This window comes from Humulus lupulus, chromosome 1, assembly GCF_963169125.1.
Source record: "Humulus lupulus chromosome 1, drHumLupu1.1, whole genome shotgun sequence".
NCBI classification, from domain to species: Eukaryota; Viridiplantae; Streptophyta; class Magnoliopsida; order Rosales; family Cannabaceae; genus Humulus; species Humulus lupulus.
Window position 1 is genome coordinate 262261907 of NC_084793.1, and position 9606 is coordinate 262271512.

The window sequence follows — 9606 nt, forward strand, 5'->3', positions numbered from 1 at the left end:
TAGTTACAAAGTCATAGACATTTATATATAATGTATTTATTATGTATTATATATTATTGTAATAATAATAAACTATAACATGTGAACTTATATTAATATAATTATTAAATATTTAGTTTTGTAATAAATATTATTATAATAATATTTTATAATATTTGAATTTATATTAATATAATTACTAAATATTTATTCTAGTAAAATTTTATAAAAATTAGGATTATATATTATATGCTATATGTTATTATAATAATAATTTATAATATTTGAATTTATATTGATATAATTATTAAATATCTAATTTTTTATTATATATTATTATAATAATGATATTTTATAACATTTGAATTTATATTAATATAATTCATAAATATCTAATGATATATTATAATATTTGAATTTATATTAATATAATTAATAAATATTTATTTTTAATTAGTTTTAAAAGTATATTCCGTTAAATATTTGTAATATTTTGTTAAAATTAACAAAATAAATCATTAAAACCAATAATTTCTGTTATCTACACATTTTTTATATAGAAGAGATGTAAGAGGGGTTATACATAGACACTATTTTGCACTCCACAAAGTGTTGAGATATTACTATAAGAAGAATTTACATTGGACTCATATAGATTTTAATTTAAATGAGATATTTTTTATAATTAATGTTAGAGTTAATGGCGACAAAAATACCAAATGTTTTCAAATGCTTTCACTTATATACCAATTTTTTCGGCGGCAAAAATACCAAATCTTTGTTAATAGTTTCACTTAAGTACCAATTATTTTATTTTGGTGGCAATAATACAAAATCTTTAATAATAGTATCACTTAAGTACCAATTCTTTTTTTTTTTTGTCAAGATGATAATACCAAATATTCACTTATTTTAAAGGGCTCCTTGGCAAAATAGCTTCTTTTTATAGTGCAATTTGCACTTTGGCCTAATTTCAATAGTTTTTAGCTAAATGACCTCTATTTTTAATAAATTTTTTGTATTACCCATTTCACCCTTAAAATAAATTAAAACAAAAATCCTAAAAACTATCGTCTTCTTCCTCTCATCCATCCACCCACACCCATCCACAACCACCCACTCTCATCCCGCCGCCACCACCACCACCACCGGCGACCACTGCCCTTTGTCGCCAGCAAACATTGCTCATCATCGGCTGCCACCGTCTCTCCACAAATCCGGCCACCACCCATTCAAAAGGTTGGTTTATATTTTTATGAAAAATGAGATTTTTGATATTGTTTTTGTTTATTTAAAATGCAAAATGATTGTTTTAGTATATTGAAAGTATAAGTAAGGATTTAGGTTTATTTCTGGAGTTTTATGGAGGTTAAAACTTGAAAATCTGAAAAAATTAATAGTGGTTTTGACCATTTTCGAGATAGAGAAACCCATAATTTTTTGATAGCTTGTCTAATTTTTCGACAAAGAGTCTGATATTTTGGACCAGCTGTCTAAATTTCAGACCAGTAGTCGTATTTTTTTCGACCACCTGTCTAAATTTTAGACCATCTGTCTAATTTAGACAAGTATTCTAATTTTTAGAAAGATCGTCGTATATTTTCAACCACCTGTCGAATTTTTAGACGGATTGTCGAATTATCAGACAAGTTGTCTAATTTTTAGACAGGTTGTCGAATTTCTAGATTTTCAACTTGATTTTCATTTTTTTATATAACTTTCCAATCAAAGTAATACCAATAATTTATACATGAGGAAGTAGACCATGGTTTTCTTCAACAGTTTGAGGTGCAGAACTAGAATCAGAAACATTACATATGTATGCACCATCAAAGTAATCATCAAAAGTTTGATTTTCATGACATGGGACATTCAAATTTACCTCAACAAGACCACCACCACCACCACCACCATCATCATCATCATCATCATCATCATCATCATCATCACCATCATCATCATCATCATCTTCTAAACCAACATCGTTATCATCGTTTAAACTAGGATCATCAAAATCATCTTCCCTAGAAAGGTCTGCAGTAGAATCAATATTAGTAACAAGTTTATCCTTAGTGAGTGCATTTTCCATCTTCTTTATCAAACCCACACATAATGAAATCAGATCACGCTCTTGCCATGTAAAGAAACTAACAACGTCTCTACTATTGTTTATTGCAATTAGTTCAATTTCCACCATCGTCGTTACCTTGCAAGTTAATTCTATATCGAAGAGGTTGCGATCGATTTCTGTAACTTTATAAAGATGTTCAACTAACTCCTCAAAAGTGAAGTTAGTTTGTACCAAACTTGATCTTGAGTGTGAGCCATTTGAAATCCATTTCCATGAGTCTTCATTCTTTTTCCATAATCCATCACATAATATTACAATGTTTTTCGATGACATCTGAATAAAAAATACGACAAAAATATAAATTATTGGTATTACATAAATTAAAATATTACATAAGAAAATTCGACGCCCTGTTTGAAAATTCAATAGTCTGTCTAAAAATTCGATAAGTGGTCGAAATAAATGACATGATGTCTGAAAGTTCGACATGTGGTCTAAAATTTAGACTGATGGTCAAAAATATACTACGAATAGTCTGAAATTTAGACAGCTAGTTTGAAATATCATAAATGCTAACAAAAATTAGACATGTTGTCGAAAAATTATGGGTTTCTCTATCCCCGAAAATGGTCGAAACCACCATTAAAATTATTAGATTTTCAAGCTTTAAGCTTCATAAAACTCCAGAAATAAACATGATTCCTTACTAATACTTTCAATCTACTAAAAAAAATCATTTGACACTTAATCTACAAAAACAACATCGAATCTTATTTTTAATAAAAACTCATATAGAACTAACCTTGTCGGCCAAATTTGTGGAGAGGCGTGGTGGCGGTTGTGAATGGCAGTGGTCCTCGGCGACTATCCCAGGTGGTGGTGGCGGCGGCGGCAAGATGGGGGAGGGTGGTTGTGGGTGGGTGAGACGAGTAAGGAAGAAGAAGATAGTTTTAGGGTTTTTTTGTATTAATTTAATATTATATTATTCTAAGGGAAAAACTGGTAATAATAAATTTTCATTAATAAAATATGTCATTTAACTAAAAACTATGTAAAGTAGGCCATAGTGCAAAATGCATCATAAAAATAGGTCATTTTCATCAATTTCTCTATTTTAAAAGATACTTATTTCAATTATTCCTTGAATAATTTTTAAAATGTATAAAATCAATTTTAAATTATTAAAATATAAAAAATTAAATGGAAAAAATAGAAAGAATAAAAAAAATTGAATTTATATTTAAGTGTAAATATTAGTAGAGATTTAGTATTATTGTTGTAAATATTCCTTAAATTATTTTGAAAAAATATATTAAATCAATTTTAATTTATAAAAGCTTATAAAAAAAACTAATAAAAATTAAATAAATATAAACATTCAGAAAAAATTGAATTTATATTTAAGTGCCACTACTAATAGAAATTTCGTATTATTGCCACATATATATTCCTTAAATAATTTTTATAAAATATATAAAATCAATTTTATTTATAACAAAAAATTATTTAAAAAAAATTGATACTTACGTGCAACTATTAATAAAAATATGATATTATTATCGTCTAAATAAAAAAATTGGTACTTAAGTGAAACTATTAACATATATTTGATATTTTTGCTGCCATTAGCCCTGAATTTTATAATAAAAAATAGGTACATGTAATTAATATATAATATTTATCTTACAAAATTATGATAATATACATTTTAATTTTGTTGTACCCCAAAATAAGCGTGGATTCAATAATTCAGCTAGGGGGTACATCTGGCAAATAAACACGTGGAGAAAGCGTGCGAGTAGGACATCTGGCTAATTTTGATGTCAGCAGCTCAAGTTAAGACTTGGCAACATGATAAGCAGATAATATCAAGATCGCCCCTCAGGACAACAACCTAGTTTGAGACGTGATGGCTAGATCGCCTGCTGGATACTCCGAACTTGGTCTGAACTAAAGTCCATTCACTCTTTGATCTCTAGCTCGAGGAAGATGTTCAACTCGTGGAAACCTGGTCATGACGTACAGTGAATGATCCCGAAAGACTTGGCGGTTCCTTATACGCTCATTAATACCCAGGCTGTATTACATATTCATTGCCCTAGATAACGAATGTAATTTACATAGGCAATCATATCCCTATGTAGATGAGAAAATATATTAATTGATTGTTTACCATATATATGCATGCGGTTACCCAAACCTATCCAGGAATATCCACTATAAATATCAGGGATAATGGACAGGAAAATTGATGACTTTTAAGATACAAAAACTCTACAGAAATTGTGAGAGATTAATAATATTGCCTTGTGGACTAGGTGGATTTTAACCACTGAATCACGTAAAAGTGTGAGTGTGAGAAGTTGTTCATTTTTGTTAATTACGGTTTAGAACAAAGCACTAATCTCTCTATTATCGGATTTCTTAATCCACTGTTGGCGAAAAACCGCGTCAACAGATTGGTGCTTTCATTGAGAGTTCATTAGTGCTTAATCCCCTACACGAAGTTTCACTCAAGATTCATCATGGTGGTCACCTGTTCTATGTACGACAATGAAATGGAGTAGCGTGGTGATCGAGAGACGCACCACACGGCCGTTTCCGCGGGAAAAGGCGCAGACGTTCAACAACGCCCTAGAAAGCAACATATTGGCCAAGACGATATTGAGAGTTCAACATCATGCCCACCAAATCCTAATCTGGGGTATCTAACAGCCATCGAGATGGAAAATGTCCAATTAAGGATCCATCTCGCTCGGGCTAACAGAAAGATCAAGGAGGTTCTGGATCGGTTACCCCCTCTTGCAACCGATGCTAACTTCAGAAAGAGGCAAAGTAGGTCCATAGGTCCCACAGGAATAACTGACTCATTCCCAATCATTCTATCAGTACTGTAACTCCGAGCTCTGTAACTTCCAAGAGAAATTAACAGAGTGCTCAACCTGCTAATCCTCATAGGACCAATCATCCCCATGTTAGTCGATCAGTCAGAACTGCAACCCCCAGCTCTATGCCTTCTGAACAGATTCCAAGGAATGTTCACAACAACCCAACAGGGAGAGCTGGGACCAATTCAAGAAGAAAAAACACCCTAGAGAATTAATCTGTACCGCGATCTGAACCTCAGGCATAGAGGACCTGAGAGATCAGGGTAGAACCGAGACAAGCAAACTTAGTGCGACCCGATGGAACGAGGATAGCCTCGCCGATAAGGCACCCGCCATCACCGGTTAGACATCCAACACCACCGCGCCCGTAGAGGAGCGCTCCAGTTCGAGGGGATAGCAGGATGAATCCTCCCCCATCAGAGGACATCTATGTCCCACGAGCTCGCACTTATAATTCAAGTCCTCGATCTCAGCCTCGAGTTATAAGTTTCCCTAATGGAAGTTACTGGACGGGGAGCCAACGTGGAAGCAGGTCTAAAAGCAACCTGAGGAATCATCTTAGTTCCGCACAAAGTCCTTGTTCTGATCCACATCTTGACCTATGTGATCATCTGAATTCACAAAGAAGGTATATGAGTTACACTCAACACGGGGGAAATCCGTCTATCGTATGCGACAATGAGAATGTCCAACCTAACCAAGCCCAAGTTTGTATGGAAAACAACCAATCTAACATGTATAATAGGATGGGGGCTAGTGATAAGCTCCTAGCTAACCTAGAGACCAAAGATCCAACCTTCAAACAGCTAGCCTTGATGGAGGAGTAGATGAAGAGGCTCTTATATGGAAAAGGAATTGATGATTCTGATTCCGATGAGGTGCTTGAGCCTTTCGCTCCAAACATCACAGTAGCTCCGTATCTTGTTGCCTTCAAGATGCTGACCATGCCTGCATTTGATGGAAACTCAGATCCATCCAATCACCTCGGGACATTCAATACGCTAATGATGGACCACAATGTCGGGTTTGACCTAAGGTGTATTTTGTTCCCCGCAATTCTAACCGGCTAGCTAGAGAGTGGTTCAATAAATACAAAAGACATTTGATCACCTCGTGGAATCATGGTAGGAGGTGATTTATGGAAGGAACCCCAACGAAAATGAGTTAAAAGTGTAGATGAACTCTTGCCCGGGCTCAAGAATGGATAAATTTGGAGGAGTCGTAATCTGCTATCGCAAGAACTAGCTAGGTCCCTATTCAACCCGTTGGAGCGGTGGCGAATGTTGCAGCTACAGCTCAACCTGTTACCCAGAATAACCATGTGGAAACAATAACAGGAAAGGGAATGGCGAGGGTGATTAGAGCGGCACAAAGAAGAACAAGCTCGAGGAAAAATTCAAACCCATCTATGCCACCTACACCAACCTGACCGATACACGATATCATGGAAGAAGCTAGAACCATTGAGGCACCAGAGGGTGAAGAAAGATCCCTCTAAATTTTCCCGATATCATAATGACATCGGCCATAACACTGATGATTGTCAACAATTGAAAGACTAGATCGAAACTCTTATTCGAGCTGGACCATTAGCCCAGTATGCCCAAAACTGAGTCGTTCCCAATCAATCAACTAGGTAGAATGCTCATCCAGGTCCGAAAACACCAATCGGCCAACCTAGAGCTTAGACAGATCAGGGGAACCAAGTCGATCCTCCTCCAATAGTAGGAGGGACTATTGTCGGAGGATCCCATTTGGTAGGCACGAGCAATGGGGCCCAAAAAAGGTATATACAGAAGCTGAAAAACCCACAACAGTGATAAATTTATCTCAGAACAATAGTTATCAAAGCAACAGCGGTTGGAGAAACAACCAATCATTTTCACGGAAGAGGACGCTAGCCACATTCAGTTCCCACATAATGATCCACTGGTGGTAACCATTCAGCTCGCCAATCGAAGGGTACGAAGGATATTGGTTAATAATGGGAGCTCGGTAAACGTGTTATTTAGGTCCACCCTAGAAAAGATGGGATTATCCATAACTGATCTTAAGGTGACCTTAATGACACTGTATGAATTCTCAGGTGAAGGAACATCAGCCATAGGGATGATCGGGCCAGTGGTCACTCTAGGATATGATATGCAAACTGTTTCTAAAATACTTGAATTTTTTGTAATCGATTTTCGGCGCCCTATAATGTGATTTTGGGACGACCTGCATTGATGACTTTTGAGGCCATCACCTCGATCCAACACTTGGAAATGGAGTTTCCCTCAGCTTCAGATATATGTACTATAAGGGGAGACCAACTCGGTGCCAAAGAATGCTACAAAATTTCCATGAAGGGAAAATCACAACCCGGGTAGCAAACAATGGTCATAGTTGAAGGAAATGAGGAGCCTCGGGTGATGGAAGTTACCAATGGGGCGGAAGAACCCAAGGAAATAACGAGGTCACCCAACAGGAGGACATTGATCCGTGATTAGGTGAAGACAGGTCTGAGCTCCAAGCTGTGGAAGAGCTCGAGGAAATCAGTATCGACCCAGAGATACCTTCAAGGATTTTAAAGGCTGGGAAAAATCTTGGAGCTGAAAGGAAGAAGGTGCTAGTTGAATTCTTGAAAAATAACCTGGATGTCTTCGCCTAGTCACACAAAGATATGGTGGGAATCAATTCGAATGTGATAATACATACTTTGAGTTTAGACAGGAATGTGCCAGCAAAGTCCCAAAAATGAAGGACTTTGGGGAGAGAACGATCGAAGGCTTTAGAAGAAGTGTCTCGCCTACTTAAGTGCGGATTTATCAGGGATGCAAAATATCTGACCTGGGTTGCTAACCCTGTTCTGGTCCTGAAACCCAATGGGAAGTGGAGAACATGCCTTGGCTTCTCTGATCTCAACAAGGCCTGTCCTAAGAACTATATCCCACTACCTAGAATTGACCAGTTAGTAGATGCAACAGCCGGTCACGAGCTCATGTCTTTCATGGACACATATTTTGGATATAACTAGATCGCGATGAACCCTGCAGACCAAGAGTATACTAGCTTTATGACTGAGCATAACATATATTTCTACAAAGTTATGCCATCTGGGTTAAAGAATGCTGATGCAACATACCAACGACTAATCAACAAAATGTTCGTTAACCAAATTAGGAAAAACATGGAAGTGTATGTCGATGATATGATTGTTAAATCAAAGACTGCTAGTAACCATGTGTTTGACCTGGAAGAATGTTTTGGCGTGCTAAGGAGGTATGACATGAAGCTAAACCCCCAGAAGTGCACTTTTGGAGTTTCGTCGAGGAAATTTTTGGGCTTCATAGTCTGCATAAGGGGGATAGAGGCGAACCAAGAGAAAATTAGGTCATTACTAGAAGTGCCTTCACCTAGGTCACATAAAGAAGTACATAACTTAATCGGAAGAGTGGCAGCCCTAAACCACTTCGTTTCAAAATCCACTGACAAGTGTCTTCCATTTTACAACTTGCTCAGAGGAAACAAACATTTTGAGTGGACCGTAGAATGCAAACAAGCATTTCACGACTTGAAAGCTCACCTAGCTGAACCCCCTATGCTATTGAAACCTACAGTTGGAGAATGTTTGCTCCTATATCTGGCAGTGACAGAAAATGCAGTCAGCTCCGTATAAGTCTGAGAGGAGAATCGGGCGCAGAAACTGGTATACTACATGAGTAAAAGACTTATGGGAGCTGAGTCTCGATATCCTTTAATAGAAAAACTCATGTTCTGCTTGATTTTGGCATCAAGAAAGCTCAGACCATACTTTCAGTCCCACACCATCCACGTTTTAACCGATCAACCTTTAAGGCAGGTCTTGTAAAATCCTGAAACATCGGGATGTCTACTAAAGTGGGCCATCGAACTTAGCCAGTTTGAGATATTGTATATGCCATGCACAACGATCAAGAGTCAAGAACTCGCTGACTTTGTAGCTGAATGCACATGTTTTCAAGATGAGCCAATGAGAGAACCAGTGCAAGAGTTGTGGAAGATATTCGTTGATGGATCCTTTAACGAGAACGGATCAGGAGCTAGGATAATTCTAGTGTCACATGAAGGGCATCGATTCCATAAAACTCTCAGGTTTGGGTTCGAAGCATCCAACAACGAGGCATAGTATGAAGCTCTATTGGCAGGAATAAGGGTGGTGAAAGAACTGAAGGCGAAGGCGATCCAATGTTATAGTGATTCCCAACTCATGGTTAATCAAATATTGGGGGAGTATCAAGCTCACGGTATTAAAATGGTGGCTTACTTAGCTAAGGTTAAAGGCGAGTTGGCTGAATTTGAGTTCTGCTCTGTTGAACAAGTACCCCGTGAATAGAATTCCAACACAGATGCTTTAGCTTGACTTGCCACCACCAAAAAGGCAGACACACTGAACGTAGTCATGATGGAGTACTTGGAACAACCAAGCATAGTAGCAAAATCGCTTGAGGTCAGAATGATTGACATAAAACCAACCTGGATGACCCCCACAGTGGAGTACCTCACAACCGGTAAGCTACCAGGCGATTGAAAGGAAACAAGAAAATTGTTATATCAAGCTCTGCGGTATGTTATGGTTGAAGGGACTCTATATCAATGAGGGCATTCACTACCTCTCCTACGGTGTGTTTTGCCTGAGGTAGCACATAC